This window comes from Passer domesticus, chromosome 5 (genome assembly GCF_036417665.1).
Source record: "Passer domesticus isolate bPasDom1 chromosome 5, bPasDom1.hap1, whole genome shotgun sequence".
Lineage (NCBI taxonomy): Eukaryota > Metazoa > Chordata > Aves > Passeriformes > Passeridae > Passer > Passer domesticus.
Genome location: NC_087478.1, coordinates 43,920,079 through 43,945,160, shown reverse-complemented (window position 1 = coordinate 43,945,160; position 25,082 = coordinate 43,920,079). Strand labels below are relative to the sequence as shown.

At 37.2% G+C, this 25,082-nt stretch overlaps 1 long non-coding RNA gene across 2 annotated transcripts in view; it reads right to left on the bottom strand.

Annotated features, from left to right (window-relative positions):
* Window positions 1-10,035: 10,035 nt before the first annotated feature.
* The window catches only part of LOC135300400 (uncharacterized), a 128,862-nt gene continuing 113,815 nt past the window's right edge, over window positions 10,036-25,082 (bottom strand). Inside the window, exons 8-9 of one of the 2 annotated variants that reach the window (XR_010362290.1) lie at window positions 12,818-12,967; window positions 10,036-11,130 (exon numbers count right to left, since the gene is read on the bottom strand). This is a non-coding gene — a long non-coding RNA (uncharacterized LOC135300400). The remainder of the gene's footprint in view (window positions 11,131-12,817; window positions 12,968-25,082) is intronic. The other variant, XR_010362292.1, reaches the window with a different exon arrangement.

The following is a 25,082-nucleotide window of genomic DNA, read 5'->3' as shown; positions in this document are numbered from 1 at the left end:
GTGAATAAATGTCTCTGAATACAACACCACAGGGGTCCTCCTCCCAGACAGAAAGATACCCAAATAACAGCTCTAGACTTGTTCTTTTCTAATATTCTTTCTGCTATCTTCTTATAAAAAAGGAAAATTCACCATCTTTAATTCACTTTTAGGAAATAAAATGGATCACCTTATTAATATTGAGAAGAAGTAAAAGCTACCATTCCACGGGATGAACTGAAGGGACAAATAGAGTCCTGAGTGCGCATTTTTTAACTGTTTGACCTTCAATTAGCCATTCCTTAATGAACCCATGGAACTGAACTGTTTTAATGCAGCTTCTTCTTTGGCCAATATTAGTAATATTACATTGCAGCCTATTTGCTACTCTTTTCCAGTGGAAACAAAGGAGAAAAACACTTTTCTCTCCTTTCTTCCTTGCATTTCTTAATAAAAACCAACAAATGCAAGTCTCCTCCTCATTATTAGCTACTCTTGGCATTCACAGCCATCAAGGAAGGAATCAAGGTCTCTTAATTATTCACTTTTCATATGTTAAACAATTCAGCTTCCCAACTCCTGCAGAAACAAAATTACAAAAAAAGGTGAAATATTTAGGCTGCTATTGCAATTCATGAACCTTAACACAGGAGGGGAAAATTTACAATTTCAGGGAGCAGCAGAAGTGTCTAAAACTGAATGGGAGCCTATTTTCTGAAATCCAAGCTGAAGTTCTGAAATTGTAATAGGTCTATTAAAAGACTTGAGAATGTTAAAGCATTCTCAGAGTTGGCTTTTCTCCAGCTCAGTTTTCATTCACCTCTATTTTCCCACACAAGGCATCACCTCCTCCTTTTCTTCTGACAGTCAGTAAGATCAGAATTGTTATCAGATTTGCAATGTTCAGACCCATGTTTTTTTTTCTGATGATGGTAAATCTGACTGTATAGGTTTCAGAAGTAGCCAACAACAGACAAATGCTTCCTGGGATAATTTCCCACTGGTGCCAATTCCACATGTCCTGGTTCCATTCTCTCACCATTTCTCAAGAGGGAATAAAGAGAGTAATTAAACTCTATTTAGATTGGTACATTCCTCTCTAGAGAGAAAGGCTCTGACAGAGCCCTGCCTGAGGCACAGATACATCCTACAGCCTTTCTCCTGGCCCATGCTGGGCTTTAGCTGCTCACGGCAAGCTCCAGTAACCCTGCTGGGTAACCCAGGATTGGCTGCTGGCAAAAGTGCTGCTGCCTGGGCCCCCAGCTCAGGAGCTGTATTTAAGCTCCAGCCCATGGTCTGTTCCTGTGCTGTGCTGTAGGCAGCCCTGCATCTTGCTGCTTCTGCCTTGGCCTCATCTCCATCAGCCCTGGTCTTGCAAAGAGGTTTCTGACCCGGGTCCCCACGAGCAGAGGCTACAGAGAGCAGGGATGCAGCAGCAGAGGGCAGCACACTCAATGCTGAGGGCACTTCTTTAGTCCTCAGAAGTGCAGAAAAACCCCGTGGAGAACTTTAAAAAGCCCTTCCACAAGATCTCATTGCCAAGCTTGCACTGGTCAGAACAACTCGTGAGCAGAAACATGCAGAGCATAGTTGAACTGCATGGCAATTTTAATTTATACATTTCAGTTCTCTAATTTCTATTCAGTGTGTTGGCAAATAATAATTGTGGCTGATAACAAAATTGCTTGTGTGTGTTGGGGGGGTAATGATATGTGAGCTGTGTGTGATGAAAGGGAGGAAGATAAGGCTGCAATGCAGACCTGAGTGAAGCACAGGCTACCGAGTGACTTAGCTGCTTATTTCTTTTCTGTTTGCTCCTGCATCGGAGGGACACACAATCAAGCACATCTCACTCGTGCTTGATGACATTTTCTGAATGTATTGTTTTATATTTACATTTCAAAACATATACACAGTTAAAATTAAGGTTACATCAATATCATCCCCAATCAAGACTCAGGAAATTAAAACCCACTTCTACTAATTGAACTGTACATCTGATCCTTTAATCATTGCTATTAGAACTGTTTAGCTATTGACAGTGTACAGAAGGCAGTGTATACCTTGCAGGGAAGGGAATTTCTTCCATGCAGAGCAAAACAAATGGTAATATAATAAGCTTTAGAAATCTACTGGGGAAAAAAAATCTATTTGTGCAAAGAGGCTGAGCTAGTGTTACCCTGAGAACATTCCTTTTTCCATTTCTTGACTTGAGTTTCAAAAAAATTTACTTTTATTATAAAAAATTAACCCAAAAGTAAGACCCCTTTCAATTCTTTCTCTTCCAAGATGCACCACCACAGACAAGACTGCTAATCTCCAACTTGTGGTTCAAAAAATGTATAAACCCAAATAGCTCCTAAGTTTTTCTAATTAATTAGGATGGAGATTGCAAACAGAGGGACATCTGCCTTTTTATACCTCTATAAAATATTAGAGTCAAAGGTTGTGCTCCTTCCAAAAGAATTTGAAGGAGAAAAGGACGAGACTTCTTATTTTAGATTCAGCTTCTACTGTATCACTAAGAGAAATAAATGTTTTTAAAACAAGCTTTGCTACCAGTTTCCAAGTTCCACCAGAACTATGCTCATTCATTACAAGAAATTATCTATGAATCACTACAGTACAGCCACTCTGGAGCAGCAGTGAAAACCAGCCTATCTATCTATTTATATCATATTTATCATAATGGCATACATTTTCTTTGGAACTATAATTTACTGTGAGTGATTCTTACTTCCTATACCACATGACAAGGAAGCATTAGAGGTTACATTTAATTTTTATGGGTTTTTTATCCAGTTCCCTAGTTAAACAGGTTAATGAAGTCAATACTATCTGCCTTGTCAGCCTGCTTACCACCCTCATTAATCACTTTCTGAACTGTTAGTTTTGCTGAAATTAAACTTTGGGGTGGAGAGGTTAAACACACTGTTCCCCCAGGTACTGTCAAAAGAGACTTCTGGTGAAAGGGAGAGACCTCAAACACACACCCTTGAAGAGGGACAGGCTGTGGCATGAGTGCATGGACCAGAGAACACAACATGGGAAAGAGCTCAGGCACAAAACCTATGGAAATTTCAATCAATGTTTATGTCATTCCAAGGCTCCAAAGGAAAATTAACTACAAGATAAATCAGTAGAAGAGATTTCATTAGTACCAGCAAAACTGGCACCAAGGAACTAATGGTTATTACTGCTTCACAGGGCATATGAGGAAGAGAAATGGTCTTCTTACACAAGAAATGGTGTGTTTATCATTAAGAGAAAAAAGGGAAATAAATGGTGAAATGGTGCTATTGTAAACAACTTTGTATTTCTGTTGCATCTGCTGGAAGGACATAAATTCTGTCATACTGATGATTTTTAACAGCATTTCATTAAACACCAAGAAAGTACATTGCCAGTCTATTCTCTCTCTTTCCAATATGTGTTTGCCAACAAAAGACACTATTCATACCCTTACACCTTCATAAAAGCCTTCTATGCATTGAATGGGGACTGCTGCTTGCTTTAGTATGGATGACTAAGGGGAATCCACAGATAAATGAAAATAAATTTCAAAAAGTTGCTACGAAGTATACAGCTAAAACTATTTTAAAACATAACAATTCCATGTTCTACATGGGAATATATATATGTTTATCTTTTATTATTTTAGTCTTTTATATTTCTTAATAATCATGTTCATTTTTAAAAAGAAATGTTTTTGCTTCAACATCTGGGTGGTAGCATGTGGATCACACAGATCTTTAAGGTTATCACAGAGGCAATGAAAATGTCCAGGTGGGATTTTTTAAGCTTTAGTCATAACTAAACTTCTACTATATGCCAAGAAATCTCATAGGAAGCAAATCAGACTTTCAAAGGAAGACCAATATTGCCTGTCAACAAAAACAGACTTGGCAGGATTTACAGATGCACAAAACTGCAGAAAACAGAGGATAGACGTAAGCTAAAAAATGACCTTTTAAGAAATTATTAATTTCATTTAGTTAGATAGTTTTAAATGGTTCTGTGAAACACAGTTCTCTATTTAATAGCTAGTATTACTTCTATTTTAAGTCATTGATAGAAATTTGGTTAATGTGTGATCCAAACAGAATGGCCCATCATTGTTTTGTCCTCAGCTAGCAAGAGAACAAATGGAGCAGGCAGGCTCTAGAGCAGACACTATGATTCCTTCAAGCTTATTAAACCTCTACAGTGAAGAACACTCCTAAAACACACAGCAGAGCAATCTTACCAAGCACCTCTTCTGAGGTGTGTTATTGCTCTGTAAAACTGTGAGTGTTCTCTAGGAAGCTCCAAACCAGGCTGCTCCTGCTGCTGCTGCCCATGTCCAGCTCCTGCCTAGGGGTCCCATCCAGAGCTTCTCAGTTAAGCTCTGTTTGCTGTAAGACAGGGTGTCCTTACAGCTTTGTGGTCACCAACCAACAGGATGCCTGGAGTGCTGCAGGTGAGTCACAACCCAAATATATCTCATAAGCTCCTGAGAAAGGAGTTTTTGGGAGTGCTGTTTGGGTCATAAAAATGAGAGTATAGTCAGGAGGGATGTGGGCACAAGGCACCAGAAGCAGGTTGGTATGCAGTTCCTCGACACAAAAGGCAAAGAAAATTAAGAGAGACAATAGAATAGGTCTTGTTTCCTCAGAAGATTCACTTTTATTTTGCTTGAAATGTGTGTCTAAAAATTAAAATATTTATTTTTGCAGCCATCCTGCCATAATGGGCAGTTAAATATGAAATGAAATGCAGTTTCCTTCTCTACACTTTCCCCTTTACTGGCTTTCCCCTACTCATATGGGACTGCTATGGTGCAAGCCTTGTCTTCCCTGGGAAGGAAAACCAATGCCTCAACAGTGTAACAGTTCAAAAGGTGATTGAAGGTACTGAGCAAAGCATCTCCATGCCTCAGCCCTTCTAAACCCTACACCATCACTTAATATCAGAGTACTTCAGTTTTTCATTACAAAATAAGCCCAAATGGCAGAGTGGTCTAGAAAAACAACAAGGAGGCTGCCAGACCTGTCCCTTGCTGTGTCAGGCAGAACCATGCTGTGGACAGATCTTCAAATGCCTGGGAACAGCCATAACATAACTCCAAAGGCTGCTGAGATGACAGTTCAGAGAAAGGGAAGAAAAGTCATCCCAAAATGTATCAAGCTTTAGACTTTGGAAGCAAAATCAAGACAATCTTCAGATCGTTTCAAGACTGACTCACCCACAACAGAAGGATGTAGTAGGAGTGCAATATGCAATATGAGTGCAATATGCTAACAGAACATCCCTTTTATTTGTATGCAGATGCACAGAATTACATGCATAAAGATGTTGGGATGTACCTGAAATAATATATTTTCTCCCTATAAAATATTTATGGCTAATCTAATCTTACATTAAATGTTTCTTAATAATGGCAAACATTTGAGGCATTATAATTGGTGAATTGCTAGGAAATGTCATGAAACTAAATGCTTAAAATGTAGAAATTACCTTTAAGTCATCTCATTTGAATAAAATTATAAAAAATCATGTTCTATTCATTATTTTATGTATGTTTCATTATAATAATATGGCTTAGTTTATGTAACAAAAGGATCCTAATTAGATCTTTCTTAAATAGATACACGTTTATCGGTTAGTGTATTCCGACTAATGCAGCTTTTGCTGCTAATGCTGTGTTTTAATTCTTTCCAGTTGCTAGAGGAGTTATTTATACGCACAGCATGGAGGCTTATACTCATGCTTCTTTGGCTGCACATGAAAATAAAGGACATTCAAGTAGAGAGAGAGGGTAGAAAATTAAGAATTTTAAATCTCAAACCAACCCACATTTTCAATAAAGGAAAACACAAATAGATGAGCACACCATGATAAATAAAACATGTGCTTTGACATCTCCTGGATTTAGTAGACAAATTGATTTATATCTCTCAAGTAAGACACAACAAGGAATACTTGCTTTTTGAAAACTGGCACACTACTAAGAAACCAGAATGTTTTTATTTAATTATGGTAATTGTCTATTAACATTCTAATTCATGCTAAAACATTAGAAACTCTTCTTTGCCTTTCTTCTCCCATCATGACGATAAATTCATCCAAATTCCCTTCCTTCCAACTCTTTTCTGTCAACACAGATGAAGTTAAAGAAAATCAGTGAGAAAAAGAAGAGGAGGAGAATCATTTTGTTTTAAAGTGTCATTGCCTATGTTACAAATTCACAAGTATCAAAATACATGAGGACAACTGACGAATTTTATATGCAATTCACCAGCAAACAATCCTCACTCCCAGTCCAAAAAAATTTTTAGTTCTCTTTGAAAACACTAAATGCTAAACATATTTCTGCAGTTCTTCCTTAACAGTACCATATCTTTTTGTCATGACACTTTGGCCTGATTTCTTAGGAAACTAAGCTTATTGAGATCATGGGTTTTTTTCAAGGTACAGCGATTTTTTAACTTGTTGGCCAATATAATGACATCTGAGAATGGGATAGTAATCTCATAGTAATATTAGAGACAATTTATGATGTCAATAGCTTATGGTGGTAAGGTCAGCACACTTTGGAATACAAACCAACATTTCCTCAAATGGACATGCTTTCTGAAATCCAACAGTAAGCCCTGTCAAAAAAATCCCAAAAAGAAGGGGTTTGTGTACTTTTATTTGCCCCTTATTCTTTCTTTTAATGAAAGACAACTTTCTTGAATTTGCAACAGTAAAGAAAATGGTAAAATGGTAGCTTTTCCACCAGAATTTTCAAATGACAAAATGTCACCTGGTTATTCTAGAATTTCCGTTCAAGTTTTGGGACATTATTATCACGGTCCATGATGCAAGTTTTATATTGCTCACTTACTCATGATATAAGTATTATATACATAAGACTGTGTTTTACATATATGAATATGTATCTATATACACATTTGCACATCAATACGTGCCAGTTGAAACATTTCATCTTTACTTAACTAAAAGATTTTCTGTTTGTACCATAATGTAACAGTTTAGCATTTCCAGAAACAATCAGATTATTGAAAGGAAGCTCTTCTATAGCACTTCTTACAAGCAGTCATGGAAAAGACAAGGTGTGATGGGTACAAGTTACTCCCGTGGAGATTCCGAATGCTCACATGAGGAAATTTTTTCACAATAAGAACAATTAGGCATTGGAATAACTTCCCCAGAAAAGTGGTGATTTCCCCAACACTGGACACTTTGGCAGGACATGTCCTGTACTGAGTCATTTTGTTGAGACAATGCTTTTGCGAAGAATGGTTTGACCAGGTGACCCTTGAGAATCCTTCTAACATAGTATTCTGTGTTATTTCGACATTCTTCACTGAAAATGTGATTAGGAACAAGCTCACCAGTGAAGTCATGGATCCAAGCCTGTCAGCGTTCAAGAAATGTTTGAACAACTCTCTTAGACATTAGGTTTAACAGTCAGGTTGCCCCATATGGAGTCAGGAGTTGATCCATGAGTCCCTTCCAAATCAGGATAGTCTATGATCCTATGATTCACTATCATGGCTTCCTGACATGGACAAATGGCTATGAAAACACACACCAAATAGATTTTTCCTGGTGAAAACATAGGTTTGATACACCCAAAAAGCAGGAACTTTAGCTTGCAGCACAAAATAGGAAAGCATATTACATGGAAAGGAAATGTAATACATGTATTTCCTTGTATTACACTACAAGGAAATGCAATACACATAAGAAAATATAAGCCAAAGACACAAATAAGGGGAGTTAGTCCTATTCCTCATCATACAGTGCCTTTAAATTGTCACTCACCAGTTTCAGAAGCAAGCTCTTTATTCCACTTTAAGGAATAGTTGCTCTTCTGTATTGTCTCCAGATATAACACAGAACTGTTCAGCTCTCTCAAGCCATTCCTTGACCCCAGGTAGGCAACTCCTTTCTTTGCCTCTTGACATATTACAATCCCACTCTGCTTCCTCTCTATCTAATTGCAGTCTATATAAAAAATGGACACTCCCAGATATTACAACATATCAAAATCTAGGAATATTTTCCACCAAAAAAAGGAAAAAAGATATACACAATCTTAAGGACTGAGATCAGAATTATCTCATATAAGTAATATAAAATGCAAATTTCTGTACATTAGGGAAAGCAACATGACTAACTTGAGATTCAGAGCCCGTTTTTGAAGAGATATGGTGTTTTATAAAATTGATAAAGAATAATAGAGAACACGCTAAAATAGAAGCATTTTCTCAGTGCATAATTTCCTCTTCAGCTTTGTCCTCCTTACATTTAGGAAGTGGAACTTAAATAAGGACAGGAGGTAGTATCACTTTAAGTATAAGAAGTTTATAATTTAGCAGCACTTTTGAAAGTCAAGAAATTTAATTCACGGTACACCTAAATAAAAGATCTCTGCTTATAAAAATAACATTAGCAAGTGTACTACCCAATAATGAATCCTGGGTTGCACATTTTAAACAGATTCCCAAGGGTAGCAGTGTCAGTTCACTAAAAAAGAATAAATTCAGAAAACTATAACATTAATTCTGTTAAAAGAAAATGAATAGATGGCATGAGTACATTTACCCTCCCATGGACAATCCATTTCTTCACATGGACAAGTCTAAAGCACCTTGATCCCCCTGTCTCTTTTAATCACTTTTTCCTAGACAGAAAAATTGCAGAAGTAATGAACCAAAAAAAAAATTACAGATCTCAAATTAAACAACAGAGACCTATTTAAAATAAAAAAAAAGTTATCCATTTATCACTACAAATTTGACGCTACTGTGCCAATATGAACTAGAATTTCAAACCCTTTGGTCAATGAAGCATAAAATAGATTGTCAGAAATACTGTCTGAAATATGAATCCACTGAAGAAAAATGCTTGAAAATACCTAAGATAATATAAGAGAATTGAAATTGGCTGAATATACCTCTAAAAAGTCTATACCTCTCTATTGCAATTCATAATGGTTTTCTCCTTGTTACTGGTTCATAGAAGGAGTAAAAATAAGCTTCTGATTTCTACATTTGAAAACACTGTGCATTTCTGTGGCAAGCTAAATCACTTTTTATTTGGAAATTATTTATTCTGTAATAGAAACTAATCACAAAATAATAAGCTTTCCCCTACACTGAAGCAATCTTCTTGGAAAATTCAGGAGGCTGTGTTATGAAGCCCATGGTGTGCTAATCATGCTGTTGTATGAAGTAGCGCATTACCACAAAAACTACAAATTAAGATGCACATTGAAATTAATTTTTTCTAGTTTTAACACAAAACAGAAATTGAAAAAAAAAAACCACTTAGGAAAAAGTCATACTTGTTATATGCCGGTTGAAAACAATCATCCTTCAACAAACATCTGAATTTTGGTCAGCCTGAATCCTACAGCACCATGTTAAAGCTCACTAAGGATACAGAGGGCTACAGTAAGTTGCAGTGGTTCTCTTTCCAGGTTGGTTGCCTCAGCTAAATATCCTCCATAGAATACTTCCAGGGTACCTGGATTAAACCAGAGTAATGAAATGCTGTGCACCCCTCTCAGCTCACATTGTGGCCAAGATGGTTTTGGCTCTGCTGATACAGTTCTGCTGGGCTGCTACTCTGTTTTGATCATCCTTTTTCTATTTTATGAGAATGCTACAGAATTAAAGTAATCCAATCCTAAAATAAGAGCAATTATGTTAAGAAGGTAAATGATAATAAATATCCCTGTATATATTTCCTAATAAAAGAAATAATTAAAAACAACAGTTAAACCCAAAGAGTATTTAGCAAGCTTTGAGTTTTTCCTTATCCTTAGAACTCAAAAAAAAAATTATCACAAGCTAATCTGTGGTATAGTAAATAATGGGGAGGGAGGGGAACCTGTATATTCTAACTATATTTTTCCCTGTAAGAATAAACAGACTAGAATAGACTATGAAAAAGAAATATTTGAATTTGTCTGGGATTATTTATAAATAAGACAAAATTAATACAGAATGAAACAGGAGCTGCACACACATTGAAAAAAATTAGAATCATCTCAGAATACCCAGCTGTGGCTTCATTCAAAACACTGACAATCTCCAACGGAGAATTCCTGAATTTGTAAACAATCTCTCACCTTTATTTTGGCCAGTGGACAACAGTGGCTGGTGAGGGAAGCATTCAAATAGATTGAAAAGAAATAAGACTCGCTGCCTCTAAAAGATGGCAAGAATTCAGGGTTAAAATAACACTGTTTCTAGATATCAGTACATGGAGAGATGTATTATTTGCAGCTGGAATTGGAGAATGTCTGACCACTGACAGAAAAAGAGCTAATGGCCCAGTAAAAGAAAGGGAATGAAATAACTGCCCTTTCACTGTGCAGATACTAGAAAGCACTCCAATGCTCCAGGTGGTTTTTTGACATTTTTCCCTCCATCTCCTCCACTACATCTAGTCCCTGTAATCAAAAATACTAAGACTTTGGTCCAAAACATTTTCCAGATATGGAATCAGGAAAGGATGAGTTTGGGCTTTTGTTCCCTCACTAACCCCATCTGACTAAGTTTGGAATCCTTTTGCAATATTTACAGTGATTTAGAGGCAGGGATTTAAGAAGTGCAATTAACCTTGATTTGAAAATCCGAGAGGCAAGCTAGGAATGAGTATCCCAGTGCAGCATTCAGCCCACATTCAGAGGCAAAGACATCCAATAATTCTCAGCAGTAAGCCCCAGGACTGTAAATATAATGGCAATCTGAAATCTTCATGAGTTTCCATTTAGTATTCTTGCATCGTAAGGAGGAACACGATATTTACCAGTGATTGATATCCGAGGAACATAATCCGTCTTACACGAGGTTATTTATTTATGAAGAGTCCTGCAGCTGTGCCTGGAGACAGAGTGGATGCTCTGTGAATCGAATGGATGTGTACATATATGCCCTTTATTTGATGTCAAACTGTGACGTTTTATCTAAAATTCCTTGGGTGGTGTATCTTCATACAGTCTTAGGGCAATAGCTTAATGATGTTAGCAAAAGAGTGCAGCCAAGAACTCCTGTCTTGTCCTCCTAGTTCAGATTTCTTCATGGATGGGATTCTTCTTACACATGGGAACAACTGACAGTATTTTAAACACATCTTCTTAGTTTGCTATATCTGCAAATAAATCAAGCAGCGAACTCAGGAACACCACGTATGAGCAGGCTTATAGTCAACTCCTACTCTTTTGCTTGAACAAAAGACAAAAGCATATTTGCAGTAAAATTCAAGTTTCATTATTTCTATGAAAGGAAAATGAGGGAAGATAATATATGGGTATCTGTAGCTAACAGCATTTCAAAGTTATCAGCTGCTTAGAGGGCAATTGGGTCCATTCTGAATATTAAAAACACGTTATTTAAAATGTTATGACCTTTAGATTAAGGGATAAATCCTCAGTAAATTCCTAAGTAAACTGCACTAGTGACAAGGATTCATCTTCAGTTTTTCATTCCTTTGATGAAAGCACCTAACACAGAACTCCTACACAACCTTACTCAACATATTAAAGGACAATATCCAAAGTTCAGAAAGTCACAAAACTGAAAGTCAGGTAAGTGCTTTGTTTTTGCATCACAATTATTCCTGGGAGAATCATAGGAAAAATTAAAATAAATAAATAAATAGAAGGTTTTTTCTTGAAATACCTCCGACTTCAGGAACATGCCAGTCTACCTGAACTCACATTAATATATTTGGCACTCATGAAATTACCATCAAGCTCCTTCAAGGCATGCTGTTGTATGGGGTATCTTTATATGCACATCTTCAGACAAGGACTTGATCTCCCTGTGATTGATAGAGGCACTTACCACAACAGAATCCTAATCAAGACACAGATCCTCTGGAGAAATAAGAATAAATAATAATGACAGTAGTGCTTTAATATCCAACTAAGCGAGAATGATCTCTGCTTTCTTGAAGGGAACGTTTTTCCCCCTGTCATTTACATATAGGAAATGTTGGGGCTAACTGCTATCCCTATGAGCACACTCTGGTCTTCTGCAGAATACCAGACAGAACTAAACAGCAGTGTGATGAAATAGCATACACATTAGTGAGTCTGGGGTTTTTCATATAAATACTTTTGCAGTAGAATGACTTACCTACAGAGCAGAAGGGAGAAGCTTGAAAAAGCAAAGGATTATTTTATCATTTCAAAAAAATCAAGAGCCTCAGCATTTTAGACCATAACTGTATGCACTTCCTGAAAATAGATGCATCTGTGAATTCTGGAGGGACAAGGGACTATACGAACCCAAAAAGATGTTTGCAGGTATATCAAATGTGCTGCTTTAGGCCAGTGGGGAATGGCAGATGAAAAGCTAATGGAGAAAGGCTGTGTAAGGGGCTGGATTTAGGATAACAATCTTATCAAATATTTGAGACTATTTGCTGTTCCCCTTCTTCTATGAAGTACATAAGACACCAGCATTCCCTGTTAACCCCTGCAGAATGCAGATAAGACACAATGTTTGATACGGATATTTCAAAATAAAAACACAACTAAAAAGATAAATATTAGATTGAAGAAATATACCTATGATAAACAATTCTGTTGACGAAATGCAATTAGTAATCTTATTAGTTGATTCTGGAAAAACATGTTTGTTCAGAGCCTGCAATAAACAACCAAATGTTCCTTCATCAGAAAGTGCAAATCAGCCAACCTAGTTAAGAACTATTCTAAAACCGCTTAATAGCATCCAGGTTCAGTGCCTGATTTTCTATCTTAAGCAGGAAGAGAGGTACAGCACAAACAATCCAGAGGATAAAAGCCTAACAGCAAAAGCTCCACACATACCAAAGAAAATAACGTGCCTATGACAGCTACAACAGCAGCAATTTTCAGCTTCTTACACTGCTCATGCGACGCACTTTGCAGCCATCCCTCTTGCATAAATCTCTACGTTATAATTTTGCGTTCCAATGGATCGGTTTGTGTGCTCCGTATCTGCAAATGAGCCAGATAATAGGAGTGTGAGAAGTGATTTGTGCTATCAGTGACATCAGGAGTTTTGCAGCTGTAGTTATTAACAGATTTTTTTTTCATCCAGCAGCATTGACTAAAATCAATCACTCTGATAACCAGGCATGGCATGAGCTGTCCGCCCTGTCATTTCAATCTGATTAATCACACATACACAGACCTTTACCTTAAAGAAGCAATTGTTCACATTTAATCACAAAGATACATTCAAGCATACCATCATAGATTACTGAATTTAAGTGCAATTTATGTCTTATAGTTTGGCAAATATGTTTATGATAATATGGTTTTGGCATATAGATGTATTGTTTCATTCATTTTACAAACATTAAAATCTAATCTAATGTGTTGCACTTTGAATCATTTATCACATCAGATTTGCAGCTTTTGAAGCTTCCATTATACACGTATCCTTATCTGCAGATTTATCCTAATAACCCAGGTACAAATAAGTTATTAGTTATTATGGCTTCTTCACACTGCTTGCTTGACAGTAGGCACCTTCTTCATCATGAATTAAATGACTTTATTTTACCTAAACATCCTACATTCTATTAAGTGGCCATTCTTTTGTTTCAATTTTTCTTTTTAACCTCATAACAAAGCACAACTCATCCATTAAGAGTTATGCAAGACCTTCAGTCTCTTTTGAGTTTTGGGGTATATATTTGTTTGTTTGCTTGCTTTTTCTCTTCAAAAGGAAAGGCATACAAGAGAGTCCTTACGCAATTATAACATTCTGCAAGTAAAAAACAGGCCACTCTGCAAAAACACATTCTTATTCCAAAAAAAAGGTTGAATTTGAGATCTGTTAAACCAGTAACATATTTGACTTTGCCAGAAACACCGTACATTCCAGAAACTTCTTGATTAGGCCTAAGCACACAAAAGCATTTGAGTGTCCTGGGGTCCACCACCATTAAGGTCCACCTCAATCTAAGTGGGCATAAGTTTCACTTTCAGTCCAGAAGCCAATGAACTGAGATTATGTTGAGTACAAGCTTAAATGTTGTGCTGGTAAAATTGCACAAAACCATAATCTTTGCCTCTGTTGCTGAAGTCATATGCAGCAAACAGGTTATTACTTGCTATGCATATTAAGTAGGTGACTCCTTAAGCTTTTAGCTTCTCCAAATGCACCAACATTTCAGAATTGGGCGTATTTTCTGAAGAGCCAGATCCATATGTCAGAAATTAGTTTTTTATTTACTGTTTCTAAATTAGATAATACTTGTTTTAAAAGAAATACTTTTTCAAAGACTGTTGTGCTTAGATCTATATATGAATTGAGTGAAAAACATTTTTATGCTTCAAACAAATAATTTAAAAATATTTTAAGGCAAAAAACCCCTTTTAGTTAATAATATAACATTATTAATATAAAGTGAACCTTCTTTTCATTTGTAGCACACTGCAGGAGGCCCTCTATAGCAGGCTCCTGCTCTGACTGCTCCCCAGCTGTGTTCTCAGGAAACGACAAGTTGAATAGGTTGACAAGCAGGGAAGGAAGGAAAGAAGGAAGGGAGAAAGCCTTCTTCTGCCAAAGAACTTTAAAGAAACTCCAAAGTCTTGGAGGCTACCAGAGACTTGCTTATGCTTAAATAAATGGCAGACACAGATTCATGAGGAGACTACAAATAATTACTCAAAACTGCACAGTGCATTTATTTCCTCAGTCTAAAAGTGGGATGCAGAAGGATATTGCTTTCCACCACATGTCATGCACCAATAGAATATACATTATAAAGCACCCAGAGGTTCAACTGTCATTCTGTAATGCAGTCAATAGGAGCCGGGCAGAACATAACTGGGGTGTAATCACCACCCAAAGATTTAATATAAATACCTATTATACAGAAAAGGCTGACTTTTAAAAACATTGCTCCTCATCACATCCTAGAGTACTTTCCAGAGCAAAAACAGCTGTTTACCTTATTGTGCCCACCCAGTTTAGCAAAACTCTGTCACTTTTATCAAGTAGAACACAAGCAATGAACTACAGAGCAACTCATAACTTCATGCAGAGTGTTTTACAGGGATACACTGCACCAAGTAATTTTTGGATCTTTATTAGGCTCTGAAAAAGATTAAAGTGTTGATTTTTGTACATATATTCATATTCAAATTGGAAATCTAGAAAAATGCAACTGCAGATAAGAACATTAGTCCAACTAGTACACAGTCCATCTCCATAGCTGCTACTGTCAAGGAATGTGCAAAATACCTGTCAGTAATTAATGAGGATAGTATCTCACAAGTCACAGGTTGTGTCCACACAATTGCCTTCAATAGCTATTCATTAGCCAGTTCTCTCTTGTTTTTCCAGTCCCTTTCTAAATCAGTTTGCACTTTAGACTATCCAAAAATAGAAGAGGTGCATTCCACAGCTTAAATTCTGTGGAACAGAGGAAAAAAGAAATGCTCTGGGTTAGGGTTTTTTTCTCCTCTGTCTAAGCCTACCAGCCCACAGGACCATGCTTGTCCTCTCTGCAGCAACCATCTCTGTATCACCTCTACCAGAGTACTTCCCACATCCGTACCCTTCTGCTCTTAAAAGTTCCAGTCTGCTCAGCCTGCCCTTATAGACCAAGTCATTTAAGTACACTGACTTCACTTTTTTCTGAAGACCATTTGGTAAAGAATTTGACAAATAGTCTGAATTTCAAAGTAAATTAGATTTAAAAGACCTGTTAACTATTTCCTATTATACTGCATTTGATTAACTTGACTTTTTTTTTTTTTTAGTACTTTGCCACAGAAGCCTTCTGGAAGAACTCTTTCAAACATTTGGAATTTACCACCTCATCTTCCTGTTTTACGGAATAATCTGTTATTAATAAAAGATGCTAACCATAACTACCAAATTTATCTATATGATGATAAGAAATTTCAGCCTTTTTTGCTTTTGCCTTTTAAAAATGTTTTTAATGCTCAGGTTTTTTTGTATTGTCTCCAACATTTTTGTATTCTTGATACAATATTGCATGGAGCATTTTAAATGCAATTACTATTGCTGACATACAAAGGCAAATTAACAGGTTTTCACTTATTTATTCTCATTCCTTATGTCTTATACTCTATTTATAACTTTTCACTCTGCAATTAAAAAACTGACTTGCTCTGACTGGTGAAAAAAAGGAAAAAATACAGGACATGATATCTTTCCCTCTGACTGCTTGAGACCTCACAGTTGGTCAGGAATCTCTTAAGGTAGGGCGTCCATCAGCAAAAATAAGTAAATAAATAAATATGCACATAGTATAGAGTAAAAATGAGTGGCAAATCCTTTTCAAAAAACCAAACAAAATGTAATTTTTGAATGTAGTAATGCATTTTCAGCCTCTTGAAAAGAAACACTTGCTTTTACTATACAAATTTAGTTCAAAGAAGAAGTCACAAGACATCACAAAAGCCATGTGTTGCACTGGGCCTATCTTTTTCTTCCCAGACCATCACAAGTATCTTTGAAGAGAGGACCCAAGTAGGTATCCATTAACAGAGTAGGATGAATTTATCCCAACTAACAGATTGCTTTATTGTCATATACTCTTCCAAAAATGCCTAAAGTCAGAGTTTTATCTTATCTGTAACTGTCATATTTATTTTTAACTCAATTCCTAAATGGAAGCACATTTAGGAAATAAGGAAAACTGTATTTATCAGAACTGAATATGATACATTAATATGGTGTAAGTCATTAATTGAGGAATACTAAATACAGTCTTTTGCTACAATCCTACTCCAGTCTAATGCAGCTCACATAGACAACATGCATTTCTAAGAGTGCAAAAATGGGGTTTTTTTCTGTTTAACAGGAAGTCAATACTGTATCCATCTTCTAAAAAAAATCCTAGGGGAGGAGATGTCTAATTTTTTTTTTCAAATACACTGATTTTCTCTAGAGTCTATTAAAGATTTGTCACAAGAAAAACAATAAAGAACGAATATGATGCACTGAATTCTCTCATCATGCCCTCATGTGCCAAGCCCCTAGACACAAAGACATTAGAAAGGAAAGTTCTTACATGGAATCATGGAATACCATTGTATTTCTCCATGAGTAAATGGAGAAAAAAATCAAAATAAGATAGAAAAATATTCTCTGAATCTGTAAACAATATTAATAATTGGGGGGGGAGGGGGGGGAGGGAGGGAAACATATCCAAAACAGTATTTTAAAATGAGGTCACTAAGATACTTTTTGTGCATATTGTATCAATAATGGATGTAAACACAGACCAAGAAAACTTTCACTAATAATGAAGTAAAAAATACTTTAAAAATTGCATGGTATGTTCTAACTGCTTTGAACTGTCAAGTGAGATGTCGATGGTGAGTTAGGTCTGAAAGAGCATGTATAAACTTTTCATTACTTCTTTCTTTTTAATACATTTGTAATTATGACATTAAATTCATCTTCAATAATGTAACTGAAGTCAAGATATTGCTATATATCACGAGCTGAGCAGGCCTTTCCATTTAGTTCCATAGCAGTGAAATAGTCATAATTGACATTTTTGTCACGTTGCTCTGTTAAGTCTGGCTTGTGCTGCACAAATGCACAGAAATTCAGCTGCATTACACTCCTCTCTTTACCCTACCTACCATTTCACTTTTTGCTTTCTTCCTCTCTGTCTTTTCCTTCCAGTCTTTAATCATATGTGAGAATTATATATATTTTTTCCACTGTTTGTTGACAAGAAAAAAGAGGCTATGTCTGCACACTACCCAGTCCTGAACAAAAATCAGCAAAACTGCAATCAACATCCAGATAAGGCCCTCTAATTTCATTCTGAATATGAGAGGGATAATTTAAATCACAACACTGCTAATGCTGAAGGTAAAAACAAGCAACACATACGCCTCAAAAAAAAATCAAATTCTAAACCTAAAATACACAGGATTTCTTATGAAATTACAGAATCAGAGGTGATTTATGCTTTACACCTAATTCCAATTTTTATATAATAGATTGAAGATAGGACACATCAACCATATTAATATTCAAGCCTATCCCTTTAAGTATCATGCAGCCACTAATCAGAGCTGAAGGGGACTGAGCTTTTCTCACAGTTTTCATTCTCATTTTTAAATGACTTAATTTTGTACTATTTAATATTCAAAACACTTTTCTTTATCTGGCATGTAACCCCTACAGTTCGAGTACTTAAACAGCACCTAATTTGATATTCTGTAAAATTAATTTCAATAGAGAAGCTGATGAAAAAGAGAAAAGTTTTAGTATTTTACAGGTATTACTAAAGCTTGTCCCTCCAGAATTAAATGTTCACAGCAGTCACTTCATAAACAAGATTCATGGGTTTTGAGGTGTTACTTACATTTGCAGGAGAATATATGTCACAAAACAATTTGTTGTGCTATTGACATATAAGCATATCTTAAAGAAACTAAACAGTTATTGAAAAGAGAAGATTTCATCACAGAATTACAGAGCAATTGTGGTACCTGAGGCCAGACAGTGCTCCTGCCCCCACAACATTCACACAGGTGTTCTACACAGTGGCAACCTCCCCTTCACAGAATTATCAGCTGTCACCCATCTGATACTATCAGCTAAGCTTTTGCTTTTATAATAGGCCCCCTGAAGCTGTATCTAGTGCTTGGGGTTTTTTTTTAAATCACCACCATTTACTGATTTCCTGTATTTTAGTTTTTTGTTGTTGTTGTTGTTGGATTTCTGATAATAAGATTCAGCTTGTCTTGTCTCACTTGAATTGCCCAAGATAACCCTTGGTTTCCCAGGCTAACATTGTTCACAAACCAGAATTATCAGAGTGCAAAGGGAGATTTTTTTTTTTCCAAGTCCTGCTCAAACATCTGGACTAACACGATTTTTACATTTGAAAACCATGTAGAAATTTAAAACATCTAAGAAGAGAGACAAAACTTATTCTACCAATGCAGAAAGATACAATATTAATATCCCAGCTATTTTATTATTGTTCAAAAATCAATGATTTAGTCTTTTATGTGTACTGGGCCCAGCTTAAAGACACATCTTCCCATCAGGTTCAGACAGCTTTTCACAGAGTTCCCAGGAGTGGTACAAGTCCTTTCCTCTGTCTCACCCCAACAGCACTCTGAAAATGTGGTTGCAAAAGTGTGCAAGAGAGAGCTCTTAGTCATCAGCACTCATTTCGGTCCCTCAGGTGACTGAGCCATGCCCTGCTGTATTCAAAACAGCATGAGCCCAGAATGAGAGAAGCCTTAGTTGATGTTCCCAGAGAAAGCCTCTGAGGATGGAAATGGCCATGACAGCAATTCAGAATGAACCTTTCCCCATTCCAGAAATGCCAAAGCAAAATCCCTCTATTCATCCAGTTCAGAAAAAGGAGCAAAAACTCATCATACTAAGCTAGCAAAAGACTGATGGAAGTGTTTTCACAGGCAATTAATACATACAGCACTCACACTAAATCTGCAAGAGACCCTCAGAGCAAGTACCAATGTACACAAAAGGAGAACAGCTGGCTTGCCTCTGAACTGCCCTTTCACACATATTGAAATCTAACTGAATGCATCAGTCCCACCACATCATATTTATTTCTGGTTCCACTTGCACAAAATGACAAGGAGTCTTATTGGCAGGAGACTCTCTCTCCCTGCTTTTCCACATTGCTTGTCAAATCACAACGGGCTTCACCATGGCAGAAGGAAATGGGCAATGAGATCCTTCCAAATCTGGACAAGACAAACAGATCCTTCTAGAACTTCCTAGTTTCTCAGTATCATCTACAACACTGGCATCTTGACATCAGGCAAGACACATACATCTTCTCTCTTGAAACCCACATATTTCACCCACCTTCTCTCTCTTTTTGCTGTGTCTGCTTGGCCAGAGAGCACAGCACTCCATGAAGCTCCTTACACTGTAGGAGGACAGCAGCAACCACTGAACATATTGCAGAGGTTAAATGAAACTTGAATAAATCTTTCCTCTGCAAGCTTTCAGAATAAGTAAGAATTCAGAAGGAAGGAAAACAGTGATAGGAATAAGAACAGTTATTGTTTTTTGAGCATGTCTTCTACCACATTTCCACCTTAGAGTAATCCAATCACTATTCTACTTTTCACTGAGGATATATAAACCTCACATCCTCATTCTCTGATCAAAGGTTTGTGCCTGTATGGATACATTGGCTGTACTCTCTTTGCCCCTTGAATTTGGACACTAGTACCTATCCCTTCAAAAGCATGCTATCGGCACTATCTAGAGCCTTCCTTGCAGCAATGGCAATAAATCATTTTAGGGGCTATAAACCATTTCAAGGAGAAAGAGACTTTCCTAACAGCCCATATTGATGCCCAACTGCAGTACATTCCTTTGATTCCACCCAAAAAATGAACCAAAATGTTCATCCACACTTTCTTCTTCCTCAGGGACACCCCCTCTCCTATGGAGCAAACCTTGCATTTTTTAAGAAACTGGAGCATCTTCAACCTGCAATTCCTCATGCTTTTGCTGTACCAACACTGTCTCTTCATGAATGAGAAGTGTCTCCCTTTGAGTCCCTTTTTCCATTTTTTTTTTTCATTGAATTGCCAGCTCAGTCACAGAGAAGCAGCTCTGTGTACAGGTGTAATAACAAAGTCACTCCAGTGGCAGTGTTCTCTCCATACGCATACCAGTGGAGTTATGTTATGCTCATACAAATTGTTGCATCTTTCTTGAGTTTTTTTCCACAGAATCTGGGAAAAGTTACACATCATTTAATACAATAACAGAAAAAGGGATCCTCCAAAAACTGCCCCTTTACCTATTTCACTATTTGACTGGTTTCTTCCTCATGCTGCTTCATACTTATCAAAGTGGTCTAACCTAGTCTGTGCTACAGGGCTGGTGCTAGATACCTCAATGAGCCCCACACAGAGGCACACCACAGCAACCTCCCCTCAAGTGCATGCTGCTCTTACTAGCAGGGATCAGTGCCCAAACATGCATAAGAGCACTGAGCAGCATGTGACAGCTGTTAGATTTCAGAAAGTTTAGGTGACAATGCTTCCCACCCACCCTGCTCACCTGTGTGAGACCAGAGCAGCGAAGCGAGGCTGGCTGGTTAGACCACATTGACAAGATAAATGCATGCCCTTGAAAAAGCCCCAGTCCCATTGACGTCAAAAAGCAATGGATTGGGTCCCCTGTCAGACACAGAAAGCAGACATCTGCTTCGCTGCAAATGCGAAGAGGAATTCATTAAGTCAAGCATAGTCTTATTCCAAACCAAACACTATTAACATTTGAAGTCCTTAAAATTTTGAACTGATGTAAATTCTCTTCAATTCTCTTCTTGATTTCCTGTGTTAAATAATGATAAATGTTCAAATCAAGAATTTTATTATTTCTTACTCTTTTATTTTTAAATTTTGTTGAGGCTTTTTGATACTTTCCCTGTGCTGCCCCCCTCCTCATTCTATGCATTTCTCCCCCCTGCTGTGTGCATCTGCTGTGTGTCTCTCTCACTTGCTCTCTCCCTGCTGTGTACATCCACTATTTCTCCCCACCACTCCTCTGTGTATGTTTGCCATCTATCTCTCTCCCGCTCCTGCTGAGAATATTCACTGCCTCTCCCCCTCCCCCCAGTACATGCATCCATCCTGCATCTTCCTCGGCCACTGCAGTGCACATGAGCCTTTTCTCAGCAGCTCCTACTGGCATTCATACACACCTTCCTCTGCCTGCCTTCCCTCATGCCCTCTCCTCTATTTTTCATCCCCTCCTCCAGGCACTCCTTATCCCTGCTCATCTTTATACTATTCTCCCTTCCATCTTTTTGATATTCTGGTTCCTTCTGTCTCCTTATCTGCACCACTCTTCTCTCAGGCTCCCCTTTGTACCATTTCTCTCCAGTTCTCTCTGATCTGTTCCCACAAATTGATTCTACAGGAAAAAATGTTCTTGTTTGCAGGGGTGTGCAAGTCTGCATTGCAAACCATTCAGCACTGTGTCAAATCTGAGGTAGTCAGCTTAATTTGCAGAAGAATCCTTGCTTCCTGCCATCATAGAGGCAGGGTAAAATCTCCCAAAACACTTTCCTCTGCTTTTTTTTTTCTTATATAACTGCACTGCATGGTTCATTTGCATGTAATGCAAAGTATTCAAGATATGCCTTTGCATACCTGCAAGGTTCTTAGTGGCAAAATAAAAGGATATATATGATACTAATTCTAACTGTTGCAGTTTACGTAACAAAAAATGAAACGTGCTTTAATTGGTATGATATAGTGGGGCAGCATCAAATCCAAATGCATCCTATGATTTTCCAGCTTCCTTTCAATGGATGTATAATAACAGTGGCTTAGTCATTCAGTGATCAGCTAATTGAGTCAGCTCTCTTCTTTCTCATGAGAAAACTTCATCAACTTGCTCTCATTTTCAGTGTACAAGTAAGTCACTTGAAAAATTCAAGACTGATCACAAAACTCATCCTCCAAGAACTCCAATAGGGATGCCTACACAGCTCTGTACTTTCTCACTCAGCACTCACCAGTGCTGTCTTTCATTTAGATAATCACTTATATTACTTATGCAGATCCCCAGTTCTCCACTTCTGATTATTAATATATAGCTATTAATTACCAGATAGCCAGTACAGTCAGATTATGTAAACCAGACCTCCTTGGCCTAAAAATTCATTAATTTTAGCAAAGAGAACATCTCTGCCTGGCACAACACACCTTTAGTAAACTCTTTTAGCATTTATCCCACTTTGAATTATTTTCAAGCCTTAAATATTTATATTCTATGTAAAATGTGTCCTATGGTCTTACTAAGGCCTTGTTTAGATTTGTCTTTTTAGAACATACATAATAGATTTGCTATATGCTCTAAGCTACTTATTTTATTGGTCCTACAATAACGTAGTAGTTCTTTTCAAAAGTCAAAGATTAAAATTATGCAACATTTAGGGAAAAAAACAGATAATTCCAGTTTTACTTCTGCTAACTTTTACTTACATGTCTAATCTGCTGACTTCCACTTGTTTAAGTGGAAGCGTCCTCTAGTCACCCCTCCTTTGTCACTTTTGTTCGTCATTGTCACCTCCACAGGTATCTATTTTGTTTGGGATAACAGTCCTAGGCAGCTTGCTAACTGTCCTAGGCTTCCTCTAGTGCATCTTCCCCTCCCACCCTCCTACAGGAGGTTGCAGAGGGGCACCATGGCATGAGCAGGGTTACTGGGGCTCCTGAGCACCTGGTGCTTTCAACCCCTGAAATACGACAGACTAACTTCACAGGCAAGGAAGCTGCTCTTGGTTGTGTTACTCCTGTGTGTCTGTGTGTGTCAAACCTAGAAGCACTAACAATGCCTGCCAGAGGCTGGCATTTGAGAAGGCATATACTCATGATCCTGGCACCCACACACCTAAGTCTTGCTCAGGTTTTCTAGATCATCAGCTGCCTTAAAACAGATGCTCCCAGCTGTCAGTTCTGACCCTGAACTTGACTAAATAGTTTCTGGTACGATTTTTGTCAAAGTCTTTTATAATTGTGGTACTTTACTTGAAAAATTGGAAATACTTCCACAGCAACTGACAAATTGTATTGAACTGTGAGTTGAAAAGACTTTCAGTAAAATATTCCCTGGTATCAGATTCAATTCATTTTCATCACAGAGGTCACTGCTAATTTCCTTTTTTTTCAAAGCAAAAAGAAATTAGGCAGAATTTCATATTCAAATGCATAAATACATCTGCTTTACATTTTGTATTAAATAAGCAAATTGAGTTTTAAGAGTGACTTGTCAACATCATTGTAACAAGAGGAAATTTTGGCAGTTGAACAGAAAAAACGGATGAAGGATTTAGTGCTTCAAATATGACCTGGGCTTGAGAAATAGGCTCAGTTGGTGAATACTTCTGTGAAAGTGATCAACACAAAAATGGATAACATTGCCACTGACATTTTTATCACACAGTTTGAGTGTTGACATTCCAAAGAGATAATAAGAATGGTCCAAAAGATCAAAGCTCCTATTGCAGGCTTTCTGCACTTTCAAGGAGATGATGGCACATCCATTTATACATGTTTCAGTGTTTGGAAATGTTCTTTTTCTTTCTTTGTCCAAAGAACTTTAAGACTCATCTACATGACATTGTGCTAATGAATAGATTCTACAGAGAATGACAAAATAGGCAGGTCCATACCTATACATAAAAGCTTAAAAAGAAAACTAGGATATTTCTAGTGAAAAGCACCTTAGAAACATGAAAGAACAGTGGGAAAATATTATGGATGTTCTTTTCCACATAAAAACACCTGCAATATTTTTGTTACCTTACTAAAGTTAAAAGCTCCATTTGTATTTTAAAGAATAAGTTGCCACCATATCCCGACTAGACTAAAAGTAATTTTATCTTGGTCATCTAGAAACAGGTCAAACCAGTTTGAATTTCCTGTTTCTTTTGCCAAACAAACGCTCTTCATTTGAGAATAAATTTCCATGCCCTGACGGAATAAGCAGCTCACAGGAGAGTGATCTAACAAAAATGACTGAGGCTCAGGATATGAATGTAAAACTGATTGCTTGACCTGCTCTGTAACACAGCTCGTATCATGCATATGCACCTGAGAAGCTATTATGATTTGCACATCTTCTGTCTGAATGACTGCCATCCTATCTGTAATAACTTTACCACTTAAATCACCATCTGTTTCACAGGCTTTCTAATGTTTATATCTCCCTTTTCTGTCCTAGGAAAAGAACAAAATTGTTTTCCTCTACTGCACAAGAAGAAATATCCCTGCGCTCAGCTGGGGAGCTAAGCTAACATATCTTAACTATCTCTATCAAACCAAACAGAGATTTTAGCATTCAAATGAACCTGCATGAAATCCATGATCTGCTACCCCTATAGAGTGCAAGATAGAACAAGAAACACATTACATGTTTTCCTTTGTCCTTTACTCCCATCTGGCAAACTTGCTTAAATGCTAATGTAGATGGTGATAATGAACATACAAAAACCAGAACCCTGACACATACCAACAGAGAAGAGCCGGCATTTACAAGGAACCCAAATACATCCCAGGTCAACATAACCAGAGGATATTTGGATAC